General features: G+C 37.0%; 2 long non-coding RNA genes across 6 annotated transcripts in view; one reads left to right on the top strand and one right to left on the bottom strand.

The window, feature by feature from the left end:
• LOC139439988 (uncharacterized) overlaps positions 1-12,767 on the top strand; it is a 43,135-nt gene that overhangs the window by 19,079 nt on the left and 11,289 nt on the right. Inside the window, exon 2 of the long non-coding RNA XR_011650068.1 lies at positions 9,240-9,460. This is a non-coding gene — a long non-coding RNA (uncharacterized lncRNA). The remainder of the gene's footprint in view (positions 1-9,239; positions 9,461-12,767) is intronic.
• Positions 1-12,767, bottom strand: part of LOC139439987 (uncharacterized) — a 388,427-nt gene that overhangs the window by 375,078 nt on the left and 582 nt on the right. For 4 of the 5 annotated variants that reach the window (XR_011650064.1, XR_011650063.1, XR_011650065.1 and 1 more), the window contains exon 2: positions 7,918-8,017. This is a non-coding gene — a long non-coding RNA (uncharacterized lncRNA). Of the gene's footprint in view, positions 1-7,859; positions 8,018-12,767 lie in introns of all 5 variants that reach the window. The other variant, XR_011650067.1, reaches the window with a different exon arrangement.

Genomic DNA, 12,767 nt, shown 5'->3' with positions numbered 1-12,767 from the left:
CTCAAATATTAAGGCAAAAGATGCTCAAGGAAGTAATGTGAACTACTGGGCCTAAATCAGGAGAAAACCCTCTAGTCTCTCTTAAATTTTATTTCCATAATACAAGCTAAGGAAACTCTTCCTTCCTATTGAGCACCATTAACAAGTATGATTCATTCATTCCATCATTCATTTAAGAAACATATACTGAGTTTCTACTATATTCCAAACTCTGTGATGTTGAGGATATAACTCTAAAAAAGATATACTGTCTAATCAGAGAATTTCAAAGTCTAGTTGGGGATATGCATGTAAATGCTAATGCTGCTACAAATGAGTGGGAGCAACAATAAGAGTATGCGGTAAGGACACCTAACCAAGTTGGGGGGGGGGGGAAGGCTGGAGGGAAGAGGTGGCATGAGGTTGAATCTTAAAGGATGGCTGGGATTTAATTGGGTATTAAAAGGACAAAGTAGAGATAAGAGCTGGGATCTTCCATGTAAAAGTGACTGCAAAAGCTCTTGTGTCAAGATTCCACATTATTTTAGTACAAATAAAGAGAATCCAGACAATCACCCCTAGACAAAATATTGCTGTTTGTAGAGTTTGCCTTTGATGCCCCCCATTCTCCATTTAGGAAAAAATTATCTGATATTTCTGAAATTTCTATTCTGGATGGAATAATTTCCCATTGTGTAACTTTTCTCAGAAGTGCCTACATTTTCAGATTTAGAATTTTATTTTTATGAGACACCTGCTATCAAATACCTTTTCTCTTTGCCTGCAATACCCACAATCAATATTACCATTCATGGATAAGTGAACTAACCAGTCAGAATTAATTAACGAGCAATGATTCAAATTCAATAATTTGCCCCACCCATTTTCAATGTATTCTTCCTTTTCTGTGCTATACTAGTCTAGTGCCAATGCAACAATGAATAGTTTTGTTCTCTAAGGAAATTTGAAACATAAAGAATTTCAAGCAGCAATATGTCAATGTGTGAGATACTCTAGAGGCCCACTTAGCTTTTTTGGGTTCTCCTGAAGTCTCATCACATAAGATGATTTTATGTTGTTAGGTAGGAGTGCATTATCATGAAAGTCGTTCATAGAATGTTTATATACTATAAAAGACTTATGAAATTCTTTTAACAGAAGTCTACACTCAGCAACAGGGAATTCATATATGCCAGTGAACAGGATAAAGATTGAGAAAGATATTTTCCCTTTTCCCCATTCCCTTCCTTTTCCTGCACACAAATAAAACCTCTCTTGGTATTCATTTTGGGAGTCTCTGTGTTGTTCAACATGTCCTAGTATAAAGGAATCATTTACTACATTAGAACAAGATGATTTACCAGCCTTCAATTTCCAACACCTCTTTATTGGAGAGATAGTAACCGTAATTTCCCCACTAGAGCCTGAATCCCGCCCAGACAATAGTGCCAGTAGCTACCAGAAGGTGGAAGAGACAAGGAACAAATTCTTCCCCAGAACAGAGAAGAGGGAAGCCAAAACTTTGATTTTGAACTGCTGACCTCCAGAACTATGAGAGAATAAGTTTCTGTTGTTTTAAGTCACCCGTTTTTGTTAATTTGTTACTGCAGTTCTAAGAAATTAATACGTATTTTACGAAATCAGAGTAACAGATGTTTTTCTAAAACTCTGTATTTTATCATCCTCCAAATAGGTCATGTAGTATTTCTGTGTTAATTTTGTCTAAAAAGAATTCTGAGCTCTACTTTATAATAAAAAATTTAAAAATTAGGAATAAATAAAGAAAAGACTGTTGGTAACTATCCCAAAATCCTCTTTTTATTTCTAAATATAAGGTCTTTCTGATCCCTTATATCATTTCTGGTCCTTCTCCTGGTCTCCATTTATAAAATTATTTTAAAATGTGATTGCATTTTGCCTTGGTGCCACTAAATATTTACCAATGAAAGGCTCCACTTACCTTCTGCCCAGAATGGTTTTCTTTGCCTTTTCAAAAGGCCTGGAAAATACCTACTCATCTTTCAAAACCCCACTCATGAATCATATTTCATGATGATATCTTTCTTGGACAAGAGGAACTGATTGCTCCTTCCTCTATATCTAATAGATCCCTCTTTATACATTGTAGTTATCATGTGACACTGTAATTCCTTATTTATGTTAGTTTTGCCTATCAGATATAAAATCTTTAACGCTAGATACCATGTTTTACATACCCTATTCTCAGAATGTTGCATATTTTGTCACCTAGTAAAAGCTTCCTTGACAGTTGTAAAAACAATAAAAGCATCTCTTCAGTAGAATTTTCATCTACAAACAAGATGGAGCAAGAAGTGAAGAACAATTACTTTTGCTTCCTCATGAACTGACTTTTTACACGTTATGATTGATACTACTTTAAACAGACAATGAAACACTATGTTACGCTTTCTTGTAATGCAGAGACCAACCACTACAGATATTCAACATGTGCATCCCTTTTAATTGAGGATCGTTAGCTTGGAGTGTACCGGATCTTGTGGTTACAATGGCATTCACTATTGGTCCCTGAACTTAGAAGCACACAAACAGTAGGAGAAACAGACACATTAATAGATAATGGCAACTAAATATGGTGAGACCTATGATCACAGTATTCGAAGAGCCCTGAAGGAATCCAGAACGGGGGAATAACTTATCTCACTATGTCAGGGAAAATCTATAAAGGATGGTGTCCCTTTGTTTAGACATTGACTCCTAAAACCTTGTTCATCACACTCTTGTATAGATTTAGGGAAGTACATCGCCTAACACTTATGTGAGTAATTCGCATACTCCCTGCCCCACCCTCGCCCTCGTGTCTAGATCCTCACTCTTACACACACACATACAGAGAGATAAACTGAAATATCATCGCCTAATTTAATACCAGTGACAGTTATGTTAATAGAAAGACAAGCTAGTCATCTTCCACTGATTAGATATCTTTACTTCCTCCAAATTGCCTTGGTTATTTTTTTTTTAATATTGTAAAACTATCCTTTGATGACTCGCATGATATCTGCTACTTGATATGCAGAACTCTTTTACTAAAGTATCAAATGCTACACATTCACTTTGATTGGACCTAAGAATTATTTCTCTGAATACCAGATACCATGTCAGGAGGATATTCTCTTAAAGTCTAGGATAAATCACATGCCCTGACACTTATGCAACCTGGTAGAGTGTGAAAGGATCTTATAAGGTATCTTTGTGATGATAAAATGTTAACACAGTGAGAAAAAAATCACATTATGACCTCCTTTGAAACAGATAATGGGCATTTGTGACTGCAGAGGACCTTTAAATATATATTCCATGCATTAATTACAGTCTCACTCTCATTTCAAACTCTTGTGTTTAAAAGTAACAGCTATTCAACAGATTTGTAGGCAATGTTTGCCAATTAATATGAACACATTTTAAGATGATCATTCTCCTCTTGAATTGACTTATTGCCTATTATCTGCAATTTTCAAATACGGCTTAAAAATTCTAATTTTACTTTCCTTTAAGAATTCAGCTTTTGTAGCATTGTTAACCACCCAATTCCAGGAACAAATGAAGACTGTAAATAAACACAATGATCTAAGTAAATGAGTCTCTCCACATAACAGCAACATGCTGAAGATGGTAAGAGGCAGTGACATGGAAAGTGGTGTGAACATGCTGTGATAAGAGTGGGCAATTGGCAATGAACATTTCTTTGGAGTTTTGTGACTTACAGAATTGTGCCTCTATTTTGGCATATTTTATTTGTGCTTTCATATGAGCATGTCAGTTATCCTTTATTTCACTTGATATTAAGTGAAATTCAAGGTTATTAAGCTGCAGAGGCAGCATCGGAAGCCAAGTCTTTGGACCTCCAGCCACTATATTTTATTGCTCACTATCTTTTCTAACTCTGCATCAAGATGAATCTTTTCATTTAGGATCATTTTCTATTTTGGCATAAACAGCCTTCTTTCTGAGCCCAGTTCCAAAGACTAGGATTTCCCAAATGTATTCGATGGAATAAATAGAGACTGGGAATTATCTAGGCCAGCTCATTACTATTGAAAAAATATTTAGAATACCAACATGTGTTTATCAATATTTAGACAAGGACCTTTACTAAAATTCCTTAGGTGTAGCTGCTGTGCTATCATAGTCAAATCATTAACTGTCTTAGGTGTTTCAATGCCTTAATGCAGATACTTTATGTTTATATATGGAGCAGATAAAGGCACACCAAAATACTTTTGGATCATGATCATAATCAGAACATGCTTCTAAAGACACTTTACAATGATATAAATCAACTTTCCAATATGAAAATCAAGCTTCCACTTCTTTGTGGTTTGAGTCAAGTGCATATTTCATTTTTCCCTTCTTTTAGGAATGAAACTGTGAGATAGAACTAAATGTTGAAAAGTGGGTAAAGAAATGCATTTTTGAACACAGTGAAGCAGGAAACCTAAAATCCAGTATGTAAATTAGTAAATATAAGTTGAATAAATGAACAAGCCAATTAATAAAGAACTATTGCACAATGCTGCATCAAGAAAACTTTGTGAATATTTGTTGCTTATAGTGTTTTTTTTTTCAAATTCAAGTATCTCTATAAGTAGAGATAATTCTGAAAAGTACCATCTTGTGCTTCTTGAAAATACTTTGTGAAAAATCCTGCACAATGTCATACCTATCCTCTCAAACAGCTCATGATTAAAACAGGCCATTATCATCTCTTGTCCCACTTAAAGATTAGAGAACCAGGTCCCAGGAAGGAAATGACTGGCAAGAACCAGATTAGAGCATAATGTCACTTACAGGAAATTTGAAACCAGAGTTTCTCACTTGAAACCAGGGCCCTTTTCATATATTATACAGCACTTTTATGTTCAGAACACTGTTTTTGCATTCATGAAAATATGTCGAGGGAAATGGATATGGTTCAACCACTTGGGCACCCGCCTACCACATGGGAGGTCCCAGGTTCGGGTCCCAGTGCCTCCTAAAAGAAGATGAACAGACCCCGCCTCCCACCACAAGGAACTAGAAAGCCGTCTCCCACCACAATAAGCAGTAAAGCCGCCTCCTGCTGCAACAAGCAGAGGCCACAAGCCAGCAAGTGCCACATCCCACAGGGAGTAGATGTGGCTCCGGCTGTTGGGCACTTATCTCTCATGTGGGAGGCCTGTTTTGGTTCCCAATGCCTCCTGGAGAAGGAGAGCAAACAATGAGCAAACAGATGAGTGAACCATCTGGGGGAAGGCAGGGGGAGAGGGCATAAATAAAGTAAATATAATAAATCTTTTAAAAAATATTTTGAATTGTTCCTGAATTTTACTCTATAAGTATTTAACTTAAAAAAAATAAATAAATAACACTTTTAGTTATGCTTATTCTGGCTATGTATATTTTCTTTTTAATTTTTGTTATCAAACAGTCAAATTTTTTGCATGCACTGGTACATACAATGCATGCAATACTCTATGATCTTAAAAATCTCTATGAGATGGGAGGTCCACGGTTCAAACCCTGGGCCTCCTTGACCCGTGTGGAGCTGGCCCATGCACAGTGCTGATGCGCGCAAGGAGTGCCCTGCCACGCAGGGATGTCCCCCGCGTAGGGGAGCCCCACGTGCAAGGAGTGCGCCCCATAAGGAGAGCCGCCCAGCGTGAAAGAAAGTTCAGCCTGCCCAGGAATGACGCCGCCCACACTTCCCGAGCCGCTGACGACAACAGAAGCGGACAAAGAAACAAGATGTGGCAAATAGACACAGAGAACAGACAACGGGGGTGGGGGGTGGGGGGGAATTAAATAAATCTAAAAAAAAATCTCTATGAGATAAAACCTTCCTTATCATAGAACATAAAAGCTATGAGTATAAAAAGCCTATATGTACATGAACAATTACATAAAATACTTGCTTAAATTATCAAATAATGATACATATTTAGTTGTGCCTAATTTGAAAGTAGTAAATAATGTCCCTGATTTGGGGGAAAATTATCATTTTTATATGTTTGATGCCATATTTATAATAAAATTATGGAAGAGTAGTGACTTCATCGATAAAAGAATAAAATAAATTGTCTTGAAGATACAAGTCTACCTTTAGATTCCTAGTTCCTTTCTTTCCCTATTAAAGGGATACCCATGAGTAGTTGATATTCTACTTAAGCAGCATGTAGACATTACATTTCAAATCATCCAAATGAAAATATTAATTGCAGGGCTTGGAAAAATAGGGAAAAGTTTCTACAATGCAAAATACTTCTTGTCTAGTTCTCTGAGGAAAGTTAGGCTTTGCTACATTTTTATTTAGATTTATGATTAAGGGGAGTCCCACAAGATTTGGGAAATGTTATTCCTCTGCTGTCATTTGATTCTTGGTTGCAATTCTTGAAAACTGACTGTAAGACTTTGTATCAAATTTCACACAAAGTGTTTGTGTATGTGAATATACTCAGGTTCACATATGTGAAAAATCTCTGGCGAGGGTAGGTAAGAACAGGTGGGAAAATACAAGAATTGGTCTCTGCCTTCAGCAAGGTTAAATACAAAGCAGAGAGCACACAAGGTATACACATATGAAGAATTTAGAGAGTAAATAAATGCATCTTTGACAGTCTACAGGGAAAGGAATTTTCAAAGAACAACTTCTCAATTTACTCAAAGCCTTCCACGGTGGTCTGCCTGCTCCATCAATGTGCTAGGCACATCTGGCTTATGTTCAGCTTTGTTGCTGATAAACAACTGAGATATCCTGTGTTTTAGCTTGCCACAGTGCTACCAAAGCAAAATAGCAGAAATGGGTTAGCTTTTATACTGGTAAATTTATTAGGGGAAAATCTTACAGTTCTAAGGCTGTGAAATGTTCAAATCAAGGCACCATCAGAGATGTTTTCTACTGTTGATTCTAGTATCCTATTCATGGCAAAGATGGACGCAACCTCTACCTTCCCGTCCAGAATCTACTGACTCCTGGAGCTCAGCTGTGGGCAGCCAATCATAGGGTTTGTCTCTTTCTGGACCTCCTCTCCCAGTCTCGGCTGTACTGCTTTCTTCCAGAGTTAAGCTGTGAGCTTTCAGGCATATGGCTTATCTCTCCTGGGCCTCAGCTCTTTAAATGTCTTGGGACATCTCTACTTGAGCTCAGCTGTGGGAGAATCCTTTCTCTCAGATTGCATTATCAAACATGGCAGAGTTCCCTTTTCCTGTGTGTCTTTCCCTCTGTGTCTCCATTTGTATCACTCCAGTAAGAGGGCAGAGACTCAATCTGAGTCCTGACTCACTAACATTGTCTAATAAAACAGGGTCTCACACCCACAGGAATGGATTAGTTGAAAAACATAATCTTTCTCTTTTTGGAATTCATAAAAGAACTTCAAACTGTCACACCCTCCTTATGTACTAATCAACCGTTAGCAACTACATGCACTGTGTTTGAAGAGAGGTGAATCTTTTTGGGGGCCTATCTACTTGATTTCTTTTGCTATTACATGGATATTGCATTCCTCATGAATGAGCTGTTCCTTCTTAGGTAAAAAGTGTGGTGAGAATCTCTCTATGTCAAGTGAACCTTCTTCCTGGTCAAATGCAATCCAAAACTGGCATAATGAGAGTCAAGGGTATGTCTATAGCAAAGGACTAAAGAGTCCTGTTCTAACTGTTGGAAATTATTACACTCAGCTAGGAGGAATGAATGAAAATTTCTCTGCCTTAAATGCCCTGACAAGGAAAATGCCTCTAAATTTTGATGAATTCTAATGTTTTAATTTCCTGGCCACTAAAACAAATACAATACAATGGGTGAATTAACAACAGGAATTTATTGGCTTATGATTTCAGAGGTTAGAAAACTTGCTTCCTACCAGGGACAATATTTTCCGGTAGGTGGCAATCTTTAGAGATCCTGAGCTTCCTTGTTACCTGGCAATGCACAGGGTGGCCTCTTCTTTCTCTTCCAGGTTCTGCTGACTTCCAGCTTCTGAATGCTTCCCATGTCATCTGTGTCCAATTTCCTTTGCTCCTAAGAAGTTCAGTTATATTAGATTAAGGCCCACTTCCATTCAATTTGGTTACATTTTAACTAATAACACCTTCAAAGGTCATATTTACAAATGCTTTTATACCCACAGGATCAGGGCTTGGGACCTGAACATGCCTTTTCTGGACAACATGATTCAACATGTATAGAATAGTCCTGGCATTTGGCTTGTTTTTCATCTACAAGCAGTCATTTGGCAATACCTGCAAACTCTTGGTAGGGAAGCATACCCTGTAATTTTCTAACAGTCTAGGTTGATAAAGAAGTGGATACACATGAAAATTCAATATTTTAATGTTTGTAACTTTGATTCAATGATTTAACTAAATATTTGCCATTTATGTATTGTAGCATTTATGCAAATCTTAAATAAGTCCAAACTGTATACAGTGCTAGCTTATACACTGTATAAATATCTGCATGAATAGAATAAACATATATGTCATTTTTAATGTTGTTGTAATGGAAGAAAAATAGCTGTTGCTTTTCTGGAGTTAGGATACTTTTATCAAAATCATGAATAATATACTTGAGACATTCACTGAGATTTTACCTTTCAAATACATCCACATTGTTATCATTCTTTGTGGCTGAATTGTATAGCCATGATTCAGAATATATGTGATATCAAAGCTGTAATTCAACTAAAGCAGAAAAAAGTTGATACTTAATCTCTACTGAATGCTCATTATTCTAATCCTATCAGCATTGAAAAGCTGAAAATGAAAAAGTTTAAACATAAGAGTGACAGATTAGAACTGTGTTTATGAAGAGCTTTCTGGCAAAAGTATGAAGGAACCTTAGGATGAAGCCATCCAGGTGGTTGTTGAGTTACCTGGGCTTGTTAAGTGCTAGTAAAAAAGACAAAGGAGTTCAGGTCAATGCCCACTTCTTGGCTTGAGTTATTAGTTAGTAGGAAGTGCAATTTCACCAAGATTGAAGGAGGAGTGCAAGGAGACTATATTCAAGAATTATCAGACTTTTGGGTAGGATGATGGCATCAGCCTCAGATTTGTTGGCTTTGGGGTCTGTGGTGGTTCAAAGCTGTATGTATCCCAGAAAAAAACATGTTCTTAAATTTAATCCATTTGTGTGAGTAGGAACCCATTGTAAGTAGGACCTTTTGATGAGGTTCCTTCAGTTAATGTGTTGCCCACTTCAACGGAATGGGTCTTAACCCTAATCCTGAATTCCTTTTAAAAAGGAGTGAAATTCAGTCAGAAAAAACCATAGGACACAAGAACCTGAACATCCATGGAACCCTGAAGAGAAGGGAGACACCAGGAGATACTGCCATGTGCCTGGCCATGTGACAGGAAAGCTAAGGACTGTGGATCACCAGCATCCAGCCCCAAAACACCAGTCTTTGGGAAGAAAGCAGCACCTTGATGATGCCTTGATTTGGACTTTTCCCAGCCTCAAACTGTGAGTGAATAAATTCCCACTGCTTAACCCAACCTGTTTCATGGAATTTGCTTGAGCAGTCTAGGAAACCAAATTGGGTCCCTGCAGGAACATCCAAGTAGAAACACCAGGAGTAAAGGGGGCATGTTCTTGTTTTACCTCTGTATCTTCTTATAAAGATCATTTACCCTTGAAGTAAAAATGGGGGCATTAGTATCAAGAGCAGTCTCTCTAATAGAATTAGATGAAATGATGGAAATATTCTCTATCAACAGTGCCTTGTGAGCAGGCAATAGTCACCTGAAATGTGGCAGTGAGACTGAGGAACTAATTTTTAATTTTACTTAATTAGAATTAAATTAAATACGTACATGTGGCTAGTGGCCATGACATTGGACTCCACATATGCAGAGGAAATTGTAATTAGATGACTAATCTAGTTTTGTGGCAGACTATAGTTGTAAGTATGAAAATATCCCTAGTAACTGTATAGTCTAACAGACTACATGTGACAGTGAAAATATTAAGGAAAATTGCAAGGCTATTTGTAAACTACATAGCATGTAGGAGGCTATCACTTTGTCCCTTGTCTTCTAAAGCTCTAGGGTCTAGTCGTGGTGGAAAGACATAAACGTAAAAATATCTCTTAAAATTACCTTTGGGATGAAATGGTATATAAAGAAAAAATACACATGCATTCATGAAAAAAGAAGAGTTTCATCACCTTGAGAAGAGTCTGAGAGAAGAAGTAGAAGCAATGAAAATACAGCAAGCATCTTAAAGAGAATATGGTAATAAAGCCAAGGTTCTCTGGGATGATTTTATCTTGGGGAATGGACAGGCATGACTGGAATTTAGTGGGTGACAGAGAGATGTCACGGCAGATCCAGTTTGCTGGATACTCCTGAACATTAAAGAATTAGAGCATTAATTATGTAGTGCTTCATCCTCAAAGTCATGTTTAACTCAAATAGCTCATTATGCAATGGTAGGCTAACATGTTCTAACTACATTTCACAAATTAATTATGTAATCAGAAGGTTTGCATGTATAAAATCTTGAAATCTTATCAATACGTATTTTAATATTATGTTAAACTACTATGTAACTTGGGTTCCTTAGCATGCTTTAAAAGTTTATTATGGGTGATTTGGGATCCTGTGATGACTTCCACACCTACCTCTTTATAAGCATCATTATTTCAAATATTTTTCAAAGAGTTCCAGCATCAGTAATGGTAAGATTAGCAAAAGCAGTTCTGAGTATGTAAAGATAAATATTTAAGGCTGTTTGTACCAGATTTAGGACTAAAAATTATTAAATGAGTAGAATGAAATGAAAGTATCTTATTAAATTTCATTAATAAAACTTGTTTTGAAAATATTTCATATTATTGTTATTCTATATCTTTTTAAAGAATGGGCACAAAAAGCCTATATGCAAAACTTAAGTTTCGAAAAATTTTATGTAATTTTTAAATTGCCAGCTGTTTTTTAATATTCCTTGGATACTGAATCCAGCAATGTATCACACCGTTCTTCTGTAGCTTCATGAATTTCCGTTTTAGTTATCCAATATTCTGAATTCTCTATCAGTTATTGAAGAATATGGTCTGCAAGTTTGTTTTTAAATAATGAAGACAAAGTGTGCCTCCACATGCAGAAATTTCAAGAAGGGGATAAAGTTTTTGTGATCCTTCAACAATTCCACCCCATGTATAGAGGATCAGAGAGGAACCTAGGGGGAAACTCGGGACAAGGGCCAACAGAGCTTGGGACACCCATGTGGGATGGCACTACTGACACTGTTGGTCCGAGCCACAGAAAAAGAACTTGGAAATTTTCAAGGACATTACCCTAAAGCACAGTGGCTCCCTAAGACTCATAGCATAGCATAAGGAATTATTACAACAATGCATTTATGAATAGGGCTGAGCTCATTTAAGAGAACTTCTTACTTTTTTTTTCCCTCCAATTTGACAGTCTTTTAACTCATCTTGCCATGTAATCTCAAATTCAACTAAGGTGTTTTTCTCTTTCTCTTATCATGTACAAATATGTCTGGCCTCTTATTAAATATCCTAATTTTATTTTATTTTTTCTGATGTCCATCCATACCTCTGTTCTTTCATCTTCTTATACCTCTTATACAGAATGACTTACGATATTCCTATTTTCTTAAGTACAAATTTATTCATTAACACTAATTACACGGGAGCAGATGGTAGCTCAAGCATTTGGGCACCTGCTTCCTACATGGGAGGTCCCGGGTTCAGTCTCTGGTGCCTCCTAAAAAACAACAACAAAAAAACAAGCAGATGGGAGAACCAACTCAGGGTAGCTGATGTGGCTCAGTGGTTGAGCACCAGCTTCTCACATACGAGGTCTGGGGTTGAATCACCACACAAGTAACTCGAAAGAAAAAAGTTATAGGGGAGCAGATGTAGTTCAAGTGGTGGAGCACCTGCTTCCCATGTACAAGGTCCTGGATTCAATCCCCTGTGCCTCATTAAAAAAATAAAATTATTTATAATTGTTAAAACAAACTTTAAAATGGAATAATGAGAACTTTCAATAAACTACCCAGTTTTATTTTTTAAAAAAGCAATTACGAGTGTCTGACAATTTCATTAAAGCTTCTGTCTGGTATAGTTGTACTCTAAAATTTTGTATTGAACTACAATTTTTTATGAATCGCTTTTTAAAAAATGTTTCTATTATACTTGGAATTATTTATTTTTTTAAGATTGTTTTGGACATAGTTATATTCAGGAATGCCCTTAGACCTGGGCAAGCGGTACCCCTGACACTGTACCTGGGTCTGAGGTAACCTTTGACCAGGACCTGTGTGTTGCCTAGTTGCCATTTCTCCTCCTTGGATTGCTTTCTTACCATCTACCTAACACATCACGTCTAGATGTCCTCGACAGCTTCGGGGTTGAACCTGTCAGCTACCCAAGACCTCCATGTCAAGGCCTCAGTGCCTGGAGGGGCGCTTGGTGAGTGGATGCTCCCAATACCCACTGCAGGGCCATGAGGCGTGGGGTATACGGGAACCTCTTACGTTTTTTTATGTTTGTTTTATGTTTTTAATGTAACGCTCTTTGTGATTATTAACTTTAATTTTTAAAAGTGTAAAAAAAATTAAAAATCTAGAAAAAAAAAATTCCCACTACATTTTTCCCCACATGAGCAAATAACATGGGGCCACCAGATGGCACTAACCTGCTGATTTTACATCAGTTAAATGGTTCACATGGACGGGACCTCACAGAAGTATTTTCTCAAGGTCCCACATACTCTAGGGGAAGTTGAGGTAATATTATCCC

Source organism: Dasypus novemcinctus, chromosome 11 (assembly GCF_030445035.2).
Source record: "Dasypus novemcinctus isolate mDasNov1 chromosome 11, mDasNov1.1.hap2, whole genome shotgun sequence".
Classification (NCBI taxonomy): domain Eukaryota; kingdom Metazoa; phylum Chordata; class Mammalia; order Cingulata; family Dasypodidae; genus Dasypus; species Dasypus novemcinctus.
The sequence above is the reverse complement of the archived record's forward strand: the minus strand, read 5'-3'. Positions and strand labels throughout refer to the sequence as shown.